This window comes from Mauremys mutica, chromosome 23 (assembly GCF_020497125.1).
Source record: "Mauremys mutica isolate MM-2020 ecotype Southern chromosome 23, ASM2049712v1, whole genome shotgun sequence".
NCBI classification, from domain to species: Eukaryota; Metazoa; Chordata; order Testudines; family Geoemydidae; genus Mauremys; species Mauremys mutica.
The window spans coordinates 370,643-385,048 of record NC_059094.1 but is presented as its reverse complement, the minus strand read 5'-3'; the positions used below and the strand labels follow the sequence as shown (position 1 = coordinate 385,048).

Below are 14,406 nucleotides of genomic sequence, written 5' to 3'. Positions count from 1 at the left end.
CACCTGCCCAGCTGCCTCGCTGCCAGGGGATGCAGACATTTCTGTAAGGCCATTAAATGGGTATTTGGCTTCTGAGTGAATGTGAGGAATGTGCAATCCTGAGAGGGAATTTCCATCCTTCTTTCCACTGCTCTTCAGGGCCCTAGTGGCCTAATGGATCAGGCATTGGCTTCCTAAGCCAGAGATTGTGGGTTTAAGTCCCATCTGGGGTGGAAAAACTCCTTCCTTCTTGTATATTGCAACAAAGCCTTGGTGTTATGTTCCCCAAGGAAGCTGGGAGACATTTGAACCCAAAGTACTGGATCTTCGGAGCAATCCCCCAGAAACAGCATCTTCCACTTGACAAATCCTTTCTAGACCCATCAGTAGCAAACACTTAATACTAGTGTTTGTCTGAGAATAGAAGGAAGGGGAGTGTTTACTCCGACACCTCAGTGAGTGAAACAGACAGAAAGAGCAAGGCTGTCCTGAAAGAGAATGGATCTGTCTGGAGACAAAGCAGAACCTGAGAATGAGCAACAGTGTGAAAAGAAGAACTTCAAATGTGTGTTAGGTGTTAGATAGGTTGGTCTGACAAATTTCAAGAAAATACCAATGCTCGTAGACTGATGTGGACACTGGCTGCTACTGATCTTTTACTGAGAATTCATTGAGAAATATTTTCCTTAACTATGTTATGGAATATTAGGTGGGCTATGAAGGCACCATTCCTCCTGCTTTCACCCTTCGAGACAACACGGCTACATGGCATGCGGCCAGTGCTCACCTTCCAGTCAACTGCTAGAGAAGACAACACAGACAGGGATGGCAGCAGGGCAGACTGGAGGTCCGCGGAGATGGTGGGACCAGGTCTCATCAATGGGGAGGTGGCCACCCCAGCATGCACAAGGCTGAGCCAGCAAGTGTGGCGTGTGCTCCACGGTGCCCCTACTCCCTGCATGTGGTGGTGGAGGGCAGTTACTGAGTTCGGTTGGTCTGGCAAATTTAGGGCTTGGCTACACTTGCAGATGTAGAGCACTGGGAGTTAAACCACAGCAGGGAAACCGCTGCTGTGTGTTCACACTGACAGCTGCAAGCGCACTGGAGTGGCCACATTAGCAGCTCTGGCAATGCCACAGAGAGCAGTGCAGTGTGTTAGCTATCCCAGTGTGCAAGTGGCTGCAACGTGCTTTTCAAATGGGGGACGGGGGTGGAGTGTGACAGGGAGTGTGTTGTGTGTACGTGGGGGGAGTGACAGTGTGTTTGGGGGGCTGAGAGTGTGTCAGCATGCTGTCTTGTGTGTTCGGACAGCAGCAGACCCCCACCTCCCCTCATACACACTCACAACAGCAGCAGCATTCCACACTAATGGTTGCTTTGTCCCAGAGCAGATAAGCAGCCGGCTGTCAGAAACGGAGCTTTGAAAGGGGATATCCGCATGCCTGCAGCCGATTTCAAAACAATGACCAGAGTGGGCACTTGACTTCAGGGGATTATGGGACGTTTCCTGAGGCCAATCACAGTGCAGTAACACAATACGTCATCCACCCTGACGCCCGGGCATTTCAGCCGAGGCTCAGCGAGCTTTATGCTTCTCATGGAGGTGGATTACCAGGAGAGCTCCAGAGCCCAGGTGCTCCATGTGCCTTGCCAGTGTGGACACCTCAGGAGTTAGGGTGCCCGGGGCTGCTTTAATGAGCGCTAACTTCCAATGTAGCCAAGCCCCTAGACCGGGGTAGACAATCTATGGCACACGTGCCGAAGGTGGCATGTGACCTGATTTTCAGTGGCACTCACACTGCCCAGGTCCTGGCCACCAGTCTGGGGGACTCTGCATTTTACTTTAATTTTAAATTAAGCTTCTTAAACATTTTAAAAACCTTATTTACTTTACATACAACAATAGTTTAGTTATATATTAGAGACTTATAGAAAGAGACCTTCTAAAAATGTTAAAATGTATGACTGGCACGCAAAACCTTAGATTAGAGTGAATAAATGAAGACTCAGCACATCACTTCTGAAAGGTTGCCGACTCCTGCCCTAGACTATGTCACTTGTGTGACTTACTTGTGCTATTGTAATAAATACAATAGACGTGCAATGGTCAGAAATTGCACCAGCAGAAAAGTATATTGCAGGGAAACCATAAGGAAATTAAGAGTTTAAATTATCCTCCACATGTCCCACACCCCACTATAATAAATCCAACCCACAGGTCACATGGGCAGACGTATCAGTGTCAGGATGCTACATTGTTAGCACAGTAAATGAAGCTGCAAAATAAATGATGTTTAAATGACCTCACTCTATTTTTTACAATCCGGTATTAAGAGGTAATAGATACAGATGGACACCAGGCAGGGTCGCTTGGAGGACGAAGCCTTTATGCTTCCATCCCCCACCACTGTCAAATTTTAGCCAATTAGGACAAGTCAGCAAATAAGAACAACCTCAGGTCTCAGTAACTGCTCCAGGTAGCAAAGTCCTACAGGGAGCAGTTTCCGGCACTACACCTGCGCAGCTCTGCTCCCCGGCTCTTCTCAGGCTCCTGCTCTCTCCTTAGCTCTGCCCCACTCTGGCCCAGGCAGTTCCAGCTCCCACGGAGGATGGGACCCCCTGGCCTGGTGACTCCCTCATTACACTGCCTGGCCTGTCAGTGCGGCTAACTTGGAGCTTTGGCCTCTCCCCATTGCCCAGGGGACTGTCAGTCTCAGGGTCCTGATTTCCCATTGGCCCTTCCCCCTTCTATTGGGACTGGGAACTAGCCAACCAAACACCCACTAAGTTTTAGTAAGGGGCCAACAGCCCCTTACACGAGCCAGCCCCGTGAGAGTCACCGATGTGCAGAGAAAACAGCACAAGCAGGTGCCATGATGTAACGGGCAGCACTCAGGACTCTGAATCCTGCAGTCTGAGTTCAAATCTCAGTGGGACCTTGTGTTGGCTTGTGGTAAAGCCCTGGAGCTCACAGTGCTCAACTCCCCTGTCTCCAGCTGTGCAGGAACCAGTCTTTCCCCTCCTATTGGGTGACTCTCACCTCCTAGAACCAGGCTCTGGGTGGGACGGCTGCAGTGGATCAGGGCTCTAGAACTGGCTACTGATGCCTGAGGGTTGGGATTCTCACAGCTTCACCTGATGCTCACAAGTTTGGCACTTGCCACTGTGCTGTTCCTCTTGCCTGCCTGGCACTTGAAGAAAGCAGTGCCAGGGCCAGGCTTCATAGTTAGGAGGGAGGAAGAGTCCCAGGCTGGAGCCCAGCACCTCTCCTCCTCTGGGCACCTTTAGAGCAGAAGCAGCTGGTGCTGACAGCTCCAAGGGAAGGCTTATAAGCTGCAGAGCAAGAGGAGGGGAGAACCATGCCTATGCGTGGCCAGCAGACAGCCAGAAAGACACTGGGCTAGCCTGCTCCCTGGCGTGCTGAATCCCCAGTGAAGGCCAACAGCCACCCAGCATGCGCGGCGGCTGCTGATGCTCTGTGGCCAGCATCAAAAGACAGTAGGAAAGCAGGGCCAGCCCCCTTGGTGGGGCCTCTTACCGTTCCCACTCACGGTGCTCACTTTGGCAGTGGGGCAGGAGATTTTACCCCAAGAGGCTTTTCCCCAGCTGGTGAGAAGCAGAGAAACACCCAGGCTCCCAAGGGGCTATGTAGCAAGTACCCTCCAGCACAGGGACAGGTGCACACTTGGAAGAGGGAAACTGCTCCACACACTAGCCCAGGCAGCCGCCCATTTTCTTTGGCAAGTCAGGAAGGGCAAAGGCGAGACTGGAAGCACCTGGGGCTCATGCCCCAGCCTTTGTGACACCCACCCCCCAACTCTTTCCCGGGGCTCTAGCTGAAGCCAGAGCATTGGCCTGAGCCGCCAAGAAGAGGTTCCAGCCCTGAAGGGAGCAGGACGTTCAACACAAAGGTAAAACTGCACAAGCACAACCACCAAGGGACTCGAACCCTCAATCACCTGATCCAAAGTCAGACCCCTTATCCATTAGGCCACGTGGTCACACAAGAAAAATCTCTCCAAATACTTCTTTAGAGAAGCCGGACACTGTGTTTCTCAGGTCATCTACTGAGGGGGGCTGAGACTGTCTGGGCACAAGAAGTCAAGTTCCCAGTGAGATGTGAGACTTGATTCTATGGAGCCAGGTGCAGGGTTTTGACAGGGAGGCTCAGGCCTGGGGGATTGGGGTGCAGCGGATGGACCGGCTGTCTAGGTGTGGAGATTTAGTCACATGAGGCACAGGAGGGAGGAGGAGAAGGAGGAATCCTGCTGATGGTCAGTGGCTGTGCAGAAAAAAGGGTGTTGATTCCCCCATCCTAAATGGGCTGGTTGGTTTGACCCTTCTCCCCTCTGCAGAGCATGGTGGGGCTGTAGCTCACCCCTTGTGAGACAGGAGGGCACAGGTGCAGGGCGCTGGGCTCCGATGCACCTGGAAGGCAGCTCCGGTGGGGTGGGGTAGGGCAGGGCCTGTGGTTTACGTTCTGCGTTGCCTGGTGCTGGGCCATTGCACAATCCCCAGCCACGCCGCACAGCGCACCTCGAGAGGCGGTGGGGGGCCAAGCAGATGATCCAGCATGAGGGGGGAGAGGATGTGTGATTGGGGGGAAGAAAGGCCTTGGGCTGCACTGGGGGAGTGCAGAGCAGGGGTGACACCCCAGAAACCTGCAGCAGAGGGATGGACAGGTGGGCTGGGTGGATAGAAGAGGCAGCGGGACTAAAGGGGGAGTGGGGTTGACTAGTCAGAGCAGGGAGGGGGCTGGGCACCAGGACCTCTGGGTTCTATCCCTGGCTCTGGGAGCGGAGGGGGGTCTAGAGGTGAGAGCAGGGGGACCGGGAGCCAGGACTCCTGGGTTCCATAGTAGCGGCTGCTTTTTCCTGTGTCTCCCTCCCTACAGATCCCAGCCCAGCCCCCTAGTGGAATCTGACTGGGGAAGGGGGTTGCCCTGCCACTCCAGACTATGATTCGATCCCCTCCCCCCACAGGCTCTGATATCACAGAATCTCCCCCCCCCCTCAAGTCAGAAAGTAGGAGCCCCTCCCCGCATGCGGAGGAAGCTAGTGAGTCTCTTGGGGGTCTCTGGCGGAGGTGACAGCACCCACCAGAGACCCACTCATGATTGCAAGGAGACCCTCCTGCACAGCCCCCTGCTACGAGGAGCCGGGGGCGCCCAGCCAGGGTCAGGAGGTGAGATGGGGTTGCAGTGGCAGGAAGGGGGCAGAGCTGGGGGTGGTGCTAGGTCTGGTGCTGGCTACACGGGGAAAAACCACACTGCTCCCCCGCAACACACACACCCCTCCCGGTGTTGGGAGGGGAACAGGTGAAAGGACAAAAGAAGCAAGAGACAAAGAGAAAGTAGGGAGGGATGGATGGATGGAGGAAAAGGTGAAACAAAAAGGACCAACCCTAATGTCCCCAGTGATTCTAAGGGACAAAATCCCAGGTGCAGAATAAAATTCTGCCTCCTTAAGCTCATGTTTTCCATTCCTAGAATTCAGCTGTCACCTGATGGATCAGACTGAACAGGTTTCAAACCTCGAGGAGGCTCTTACCTTCTAAACAGGGACGGCTGTTTTCTAGTAAAATAAGGAAAAGGGAAGGAGAAAACTCGAAAGAGGTTCCTCCTGGCACTCACGTCCGTGAACCCGAATACTCTCTCAGTCCTCAAAGAGAGACCTGGAGAAGGAGACTTGCTGAAGCAAAGCGACAGGGTCTCTGAGGTTTCCCTGGCCCCTCGCCCCTGTCCTGCCTGGCTGATGTCAGCATCTCTCTGTGAGGTCACCACCTCCCCACCACCTTTGGCCAATAGTCTGAGGTCTTGCAAAAGGCCTTTGTGATGTCACTGCCACACCCCTCCCTTGCTGTGCTAATGTCCTGCCCCTGGCCAGGCACTTTGGAGGTTTGAGCTACTCCCTGTGGATCACCCCACTCAAGGAGCGTTCGTTCTAGGCAGCAAGCCGGCTAGACAGGAAAACATCAGACACTGCTCCCAATGCTACACTCAGTTTTTCAGAAATTAGTCGACTTTATGGCCAGAAGAGACCATTAGAGCATCTAATCTGACCCCCTGCATATCACAGGCCTCCTGTATGACACAAGAGCTACTTTTGGGGCAAACACATTCCAGAAAGGCATCTAGACTTCATTAAATGACATCAGGAGATGGAGAATCCACCACTTTCCTTGGTAGCTTGTTCCTGTAGTGAATCATCCTCGCTGGTGAATATTTGTGCCTTAATTGTAATATGAATTTGTCTCTTTTCACCTTCCAGCCATTGGGTCTTGTTATGCCTTTCTCTGCTCGATTAAAGAGCCCTTTAATACCCAATCTTTTCTTTCCATTAAGGCACTTCAACACTTCATTGAAGTCACCTTTCAATCTTCTTTTGATAAGCTAAACAGGTTGAGCTCGTTCAATAGCTCCCTAGAAAGCATTTTTCTCCAGCCCTCAGAACATTTGGTGGCTCTTTGCTGCCCCAGCTCCAATTTCACAACATCTTTTTCAAATGAGGACACCAGAACTGGAGGCAGTATTCCAGTATCAGTCTCACTGATGCCGTGTCACCTCCTGTGATATTATTGACATAACCTATAACTGTATAGATCATTGTTGTGACCACTGTTCTATATTTGCAGCCAATATGGTAGAAAGGTTGTCGTGTAAGGGGTCTATGGAGAGGTTCTGATTGGCTGATTATAATGATGCTATCTCTAGATGTGTATCATTTTTGTAGTTGACGTTATGAATATTGGCTCTATGCTGCCCGTATTTCAAACTTGTGCTCTGCTTCCGGGGAACACCCCAGACAAGTTGGTGTCAGTTCTGTCTAGCCTGTTTGATGGCTCATTAAGGACCATCAGCTGTACAATCGACCCATTGAGAGAAGGCAGATACGCCTTGTGCCTCAGCAAGGTATGCAGGGACATGCCTATGGACAGAACTTTAGGGTTTTTCTATGCCAGGTGCTGTATAGAGTGTCCTTGGGACAAAGAAAGCAAAAACCACATGACAAGAGACTATAAAAGGCTGATGCCACGTCTCCATCTTGTCTTCAATCCTGCTTCATACCTCTGGATGGACTTTGCTACAAACTGAAGCTCTGTACAAAGGACTGAATGACCCATCCCAGCTGTGGATGGACTCCAGAGACTTCATTTCAACCTGCAGTTTATTCCATCACTGCTACAAGTCTGAACCAAGAACTTTGCCATTACTGTATGTGAAGGCTTAAAATCCATGTGCATTTTAAATAACAACCTGGTGTATGGCTTTTGCCAGCTCTTTTCCAGACCCAAAGTCCAGAGTATGGTCAAGGGACCAGAGGCCTAGCAAATCGTGACCAGCTAAGAGAAAGCTGGGTGAACAGAAAGCCTTGCTTGCTAAGATAGGCCTGGTCAGCAAATTGCCAGGTGTTGGAGCTAAGAACTAAATAATTGTGTCTTATTCAGAGTTGCAGATTGAACAAAGAATCCCTGTTCCTATTGTGTTAGTCTCTTCTGTAGGGAGACGTTCTTCCCACAGATACAACCTTGAGTTTATGAAATGTTGGCACGTGTCAGTATAAGATATGGCATCCTTGCCCCTCCCTTCCCAGGGACCAATGCCTGCCGTAAGACACACAGAAAACAATCTTTATTGCCATATACTTTCACTGTTTCTTTGCTTTAACCCCTAGGAATGTACCTGGTGGACAATCAAAGGAGTTGCTCCATTCCTATGGACCCCAAATCAGAATTCAACATAGATATTTTATACTACTAACATTTTATCAAAGTATTCATTAAATGTCAACTTGCTAACCTGAGACCATGGGCACAGATATTATGTAACCTGTTAACCATTGGCTACTGTGCTATCTTATCTTGCTGCAAAACCTATCCCGGGGTGTGGCACTGCCTTCCCCATCACCTATATGTTCTATTGTAATCAATTGATTGACAGTGCCTCTGAGCCTAATAAGCCAGGTGACACTCCGCCAGCGCTGTGTGTAATAAACTCCTCTGCTTGACCTCTACACGCTGTGGATTTATGTCCTTCAGAGAACAAAGAGAGAGGTGGAGGCCAGGTGACCAATTTGCCTGGGAAACAGAACAAAGGACAGAAGAGGGACAAATGGGCCCACCTCAAAACAGGGCAAACTGCAAAAGGCAAAAATGGGCCACTCATCTGGTCAAACTGAGGGATAACGGTGCTGCAAACAGTTCAAACAGCTTTAAAAGTTACTGTGTGGGGATCAGGAAAAAATATTAAAGAAAAAAAGTCTGGCGAGCCCTAGAGGTGTTTATGGTGTTGGTCTCCCTGGCAGATTCCCTGATGGCTCACATAGGCTGAGGGCCAAGAGAAGCTTTTCACACAGGGCATTCACAGGGCCACTCCCCGTGTGGATTCTCTGAGGTTTAGAAAGCGCTGAGGTGCTAGGGAAGCATTTTCCACACTCACTCATCCCTTTCTGAACATCAGAGAATCCGCACAAGGGAGAGGCCCTTTGAATGCGGTGTGTGGAGTCATGTCCCCACCTGGGTTAGCTATCGCCTGCTACATCATGTGGTGCTGCCAGCACAGCAAGGAGGTGCCTGGGGCAGCCAACAGAGAGGGTAGCCACGTCCGGCTCTTCAGTGGCAATTTGGCCCACTCAGTCCCTCTCGGAGGGAAGGACTTGCTGCCGAAAATGGTAGAGCTGCCATCGATTGTGGATTCTGGGTTTTTTTTTGCTGCTTGGGGCAGGAAAAACGCTGGATCTGGCCCTGTTCCATGGAAAACAAGTTGTTAAATCCCAGATGAGTGGAGTTATATCAGTTCTCAGCCTGAGTCCTTAGGTCTTAATCCTGAGGCTACGTCGGGTTCCTCCGGTTGGGGTGTGGACCAGCCGTTCATTTTCCTGTTCGCACTCCTCTGCGGTGTGAAAATCGGGGAGGGGAGGCAGAAGCCCCACTTCCCTCCCGAAATGACGCCCAGTGGGGGAAGCCAGGACAACAGGGTGGGGCGGCAAGTGGTGGCCAGACTCTCACCGCCAGGGTCTAGTCTAGCTCAGGGTCCAGCTCAACCTCCTCCCCGCGCCACTGGCCCCCAGTCCCCTTCCACCACCAGGTCAACCCGGGCACTAGGGCAGGAACAGGGTGAGGCAGCAAGTCAAGCTGAGCAAGGCAGGCAAAAGCGAGTCTTGTCTTCATGGGCCGCTCACAATGACGTCCTTTTTGTGTGCAACTGCTGCAAAAACATCCCAGGCAGAGAAGCAACTGGCCAAAAAGTTACAACACAGCTGCCAAAGTAGCTCAGTTGGGAGAGCGTTAGACTGAAGATCTAAAGGTCCCTGGTTCAATCCCAGGCTTTTGCAGGTCCTTTCATCTCTCTTTGTGCAGGGGTGGCTTGTTTCCTGGGAGCACAGTGGTGCCTATGCACAATGTGACTCCTTGATCTTGGGCTCTGCAGTAGGAAAAGATACTGTGGGCTTCTGCCCATAGTTGGCTGGTCTGACCTTTAACGATGAGGGATGGGAGCTGTCTCAGGGGGGATTTCAATTGTTGCAGCCGGCCTGAGGACTGCTGGTCCTGTTTTCCTGACCGTCGGAGGAAACTCTTCTATGATGAGCACTACCTGGCGCAAGGCTGTAGTGAGGTTGGCTTAGAGGACGTGTTTCTCCGTAATGGAACGAGTGGAGGGCGGGTGGTAGCCTCCTATTCCTCTGACCCGAGCTCACACCAGCCGCAGAGGGTGGTGTCCACCTTTCTGCGGGGACAGGCCAGGAGTCGCACTGACCGGATTTCCGTGAAGGAGAGCACGTCGACAGCCCAGTGCAGGGTGGTGCCAATGGACAGTTCGGATCACGCAGCTCTCACCATGTGCTCAAAGTGGGCAATTCCCTGACCCAGGGCAGAGGACATTGGAAGCTGAACATCCAGAGCTTGCAAGATAAAGGAGCAGCGGGTGAGGCCTGGCGGTGTTGGCAGAACAGGAAAGCATCAGAGGGTTCTATGGTAACCAGGGGGATTGGTGGGAGTCAGTCAGGGAGGAGTTGGGGGCTTTGTTCCGGTGGCTGGGGAAACACCACAACATTAAAGAACCCAACGGTGCCAAGTCCTGCAGTGTCACCTGTGGGATTTCTACAAGAGCATCCAGGCAGGGGAGCCAGTCAGCGTGTGACTGTACGACCGGATCAAGCGACAGCTGCCCGAGTTCCAGGAGATAAGGCTGCAGCTGGCTGATATAAGCAGGAGCACCAACTGAAGGGAGGGGCGGCTTCCCCTGACATTTTTGCAGCCTGCAGGGAATGGAGACAAAGCAGGGGGATGCAGGGACTCAGGGCAGGACCTGTGGATCCGGTAGTGCAGGACTATAGTCACTGGAGGAGGAGAGAGAGTCCTGCGAGAGGAAGCCGCTGGTGGGAAGCAATAAGTGCAGAGTGCAAACCAGCCAGCTGAGAGTTACAGGGGTCTAGAAAATGAAATAGCAGCAGGTCCCATGGTCTAATGGGCAGCACTCAGGACTCTGAATCCTTAAATCTGAGTTCAAATATCAGTGGGCCCTCCTGGAGATATGTGACTTTGCTGCAAATCTCTGGAGCTCAATGTGTTTGGCTACCTTCTCTCAGGGTGAACTAGAGTGAGTTTTTTTCTCTCCCGCTGGGTGACTGATGCCCACTGGAGACAGGTCTTTGGTCTGGCTGGTTCAATGGGCTGGTGGCTATAGGGTGGGGTCCTAGAACTTAACAGTCTGGCTAGAGAGTCCTGTGGTTTGACCATATGGTTGTTTCTCGCTGCTTCATCTGATGCCCACAACTTTGGTCCCTGCAGCTGCCACACTCTTCCTCTTGCCCACATGGCATTTAAAGGAAGGAGTTCCAGGGCCAGGCTTCATAGTCAGGGCTAGGCAGGAGGGAGGCAGAGTCCCAGGCTGGAGCCCAGCACCTCTCCTCCTCTGGGCACCTGCAGCAGAGGCGGCTGGTGCTGACAGCTCCAAGGGAAGGCTTAAAAGCCACAGAGCATCCAGGGGCAGGGCAAGAGGAGGGGAGAACCATGCCTATGCGTGGCCAGCAGACAGCCACAAAGACTCTCGGCCAGGTTGCTCCCTGCCATGCCGAACCCCCACTGAAGGCCACCCACAGACCAGCATTCGTTCTGCGGCCAGCCAGCATCACAAGGTGGTTGGAAAGCAGGTGGGGCCTCTGACCGTTCCCACTCAGGGGGCTCCTTTTGGTGGTGGGGCAGGAGATATTTCCCCCAAGAGGCTTTTTCCCAGCTGCTGAGAAGCACAGAAGTACCCGGTGTGTTTGCTCTTGCGGTGAAAGGGGTTAATACGTTTAGGCGGCCTGGCTAGCTCAGCTGGCAGCACCTCTGGCTCTTACTCTGAAGGTTGACGTTACAATTCCCTGTTTGGGTGCTTGGGGCTCCTCTTCAACAATACAACACACAATCTGCCTAAGCCCCCACCCAGTAACCTGGGGAAACTAACCCTGGCCACTGGGTGACTCTAAGAGGCGATACTTTCCCCACTCACAACCACTGAGTGTGGAAAAGAAACTTTAAGAAAAAGGAGGAAAATCACCTTGTATTAACTTGGGAAAACACCACAATCATAACACAAAACTATGAGCAAAACACCTGCCCCACAGTGCACTGGGCAGTGGCCTTTTGCCTCGGGCTCCTAAATCCAGACACCAAAAGCTCTGCGGATGTGCCCCTCCCTTCACTGCACCTCACCCACAGCTGCTGTCCTGGGTCAGCGAAAACCCAGAGTTCACCTCTTACCTCCTGGGGGGAAAGCCCCTTTCTCCCTCCGCTGTCTGGCCACATTGCCGGCCACTTGCCGTTCCACCCTGTCACCGCTCTGCTGGCCACCCTCTCTGCTCTGGAACGTCTTGTGGTCCCACCAGGAGCGGGGCAGGCTCCCTAAAAGGAGCGGCCACTGGAGCCCAAACAGTAGTCCCACCCCTTCCACTCAACACCACGCCCCTGCCCCACCCTTTCTCCCCAAGGACCCGCTCCTACGCTGCCTCTTCCCCCCCAGACCACCCCACTTCTTGCTCACTGCTCTCCGTCCCCTCCCCACCCTCACTTGCCCTTACGGTCATTACAAAGTGGCAAGGCAGAGCCCTCCCATTTTTAAAAGTCCTGGGGTGTTCTTCCCCCCTGTTCAAGCACCCCTGGGGCCCTGCACTTCACACAGCTCTCCCTGATTTCAGCTGTTAGTGAGGGAGCCTCACTGCTAGTGCAGACTAGGCAGTTCCTTGCATGAGAGACACTGTCCCAAAGCAGGACTAATGCTTAGTGCTGGTTATCAGTGATTTCAGCTCTGTTGGTCTGCAGCAAGACTCTCCATTGAGTCTTAACCAGCTCTGTTATTACCCAGGGAAGAACAAAAGGGTCAAATGGGGCCTGGAACCCGTATGAAGAATCCACCCCACCGAGTACAACACTTGTCGCTACCTGCTCTCAGCCCCACTGAGAATGTTTTGGGGTCACGCCTCGCCTGTATCAACCTAGGGGGTTTGGAGAATGACAATTTACAGGTGCTCCAGTGGTGCAATTGGTTAGCGCGCAGTACTTATAGGGCAGTGTTGAGGGGAGCTATGCTGAGGTTGTGAGTTCAAACCTCACCTGGAGCCCTGGTTTTCATTAGCCAAATGGCTTCACCCCCTTATTTGCCCCTGTGGAATGTAGAATTCTAGCCCTGGGGACACTGAGAAGGAGAGGACTCAAAAATGCCCCCTTCACTTATTACCTCCTCTCCAGAGTGCAGATGAGCATCTATAATCCTTTCTCTCCCCTCCACTCCCCCAGCCCCTTTGCCAGGATCCCTCAAGCAGAGCCTGGAGTCCTGCCCATCCTTGACCCCTGAGCCTGAAGGGAGAGGAGCAAGGAGCCATTGTTAGAGGGCTTTCCCTTCCCCCGCCCACTTCCCTGGCTCTTGTCACAGATAGCAAGCAGCAAAAGACCAGAAGTGGGAAGCGCAGACAAAAGGATGTTTACTGGGGTTAGTTTCCAAGCAAGCAGATTCCGAAGCCCTTCACACCAGTCGGGCTTATCTCTGTAGACTGATAGAGTCTGTTCCATGTTGTTCCCTTCCCAGCTCTGACACTGCAGAGCGTTTACCCCACATCCCTACAGACAATTCTTTCCTGGGTGCTGGCTGGTGAGTCCTGCCCACATGCTCAGGGTTTAGCTGATCGCCATATTTGGGGTCAGGAAGGAATTTTCCTCCAGGGCAGACTGGCAGAGACCCTGGGGGTTATCACCTTCCTCTGCAGCGTGGGGCACGGGGCACTTGCTGGAGGATTCTCTGCACCTTGAAGTCTTTAAACAATGAGTTGAGGACTTCGATAGCTCAGACATAGGGCAGGGATTTGTTACAGGAGTGGGTGGGTGAGAGTCTGTGGCCTGCGTTGTGCAGGAGGTCGGACTAGATTATCATAATGGTCCCTTCTGACCTTAAAGTCTATGAGTCTATGAGCTCTGACACTGCAGAGTGTTTACCCCACGTCCCCCTTCCCAGCTCTGACACCGCAGAGCCTTGTCTGTGTCCCTGTTCCCCGTTCCCTATACCCATCCCCCCCGTTAGCATGATTCCAATTTCCTCTTCCACTTCCTGTCTGACCCCAGTTTATACAGTAATATTCTCAGCTAGACCTTAACCAATCATTGTACTGAAAGGTAACTAACCAATTCTAACCTATTCTAAGAGAATTCTCTAACCAATTATATCCCACTCCCCTAATTAACTTACACTCAGCAAAATTAACTCGTCAGCAGACAGAAACAACTAGAGAACCAGACAGATTGAGAATAGAAAAGTGGGGGCCAGAAAGATAAACCCTACAGAAATGAGGGTTTCACAACCACAACCATTGAGAAGGGATTTCTTGCCAGACCAGATGCTCCCTTAAGATCTGTTTCGTTATCTGCTGGTGATGGGCACTATGGGGACAGGATCGTCTTCCTAACAGCCCAACCCCACCTTGTTCAGTGTGACGGGTTTGGGAGGTGAGGATGGAACCATTCGCTTCCCAGCTTATGGCTGCCCCTGCTGCTTAGCCAAAGGCCTTAGCCTACGAACAAGGGCTCAGACTCTCCGAGGGAGAGAAGGCCCAGACACAGGCAGACTGGGATTTTGGTTCTTTGTTTTATACCCCTGTCACTAGCTAAGTGATAAAAATACACCTAAGTTCTTAAAGTCTAGGCCTGTACAGGCAGCCTGAATATCTCTATTCTAACAGCCATTGGTCCCTGTGGAAAAATGATCTATTCAGGGTTGTCCCGAGACATTTTGTTGCCATACACAGCACCCCCGTCCCCCAGCCCGAGCTGGCAGAGCGGAGCAGGGTGGGGCCAGGTCACTCCACTTCCCGCCGCCCGGTAATTGCAGGGCAGGCCTGACCCCACACTCACGGGGCGACGGGAAGTGGAGTGATCCCGTCCTTGGAAGTTGCACTCTGC

General features: G+C 52.3%; 2 non-coding genes across 2 annotated transcripts; both read left to right on the top strand.

The window, feature by feature from the left end:
• The first annotated feature begins 9,238 nt into the window (after positions 1–9,238).
• TRNAF-GAA lies at positions 9,239–9,311 on the top strand. Its single transcript has one exon. It is a non-coding gene; the product is annotated as a tRNA-Phe (tRNA).
• Positions 9,312–12,484: 3,173 nt separating this feature from the next.
• On the top strand, positions 12,485–12,578 carry TRNAI-UAU. The gene is made up of 2 exons: positions 12,485–12,522; positions 12,543–12,578. It is a non-coding gene; the product is annotated as a tRNA-Ile (tRNA).
• Positions 12,579–14,406: the final 1,828 nt, after the last annotated feature.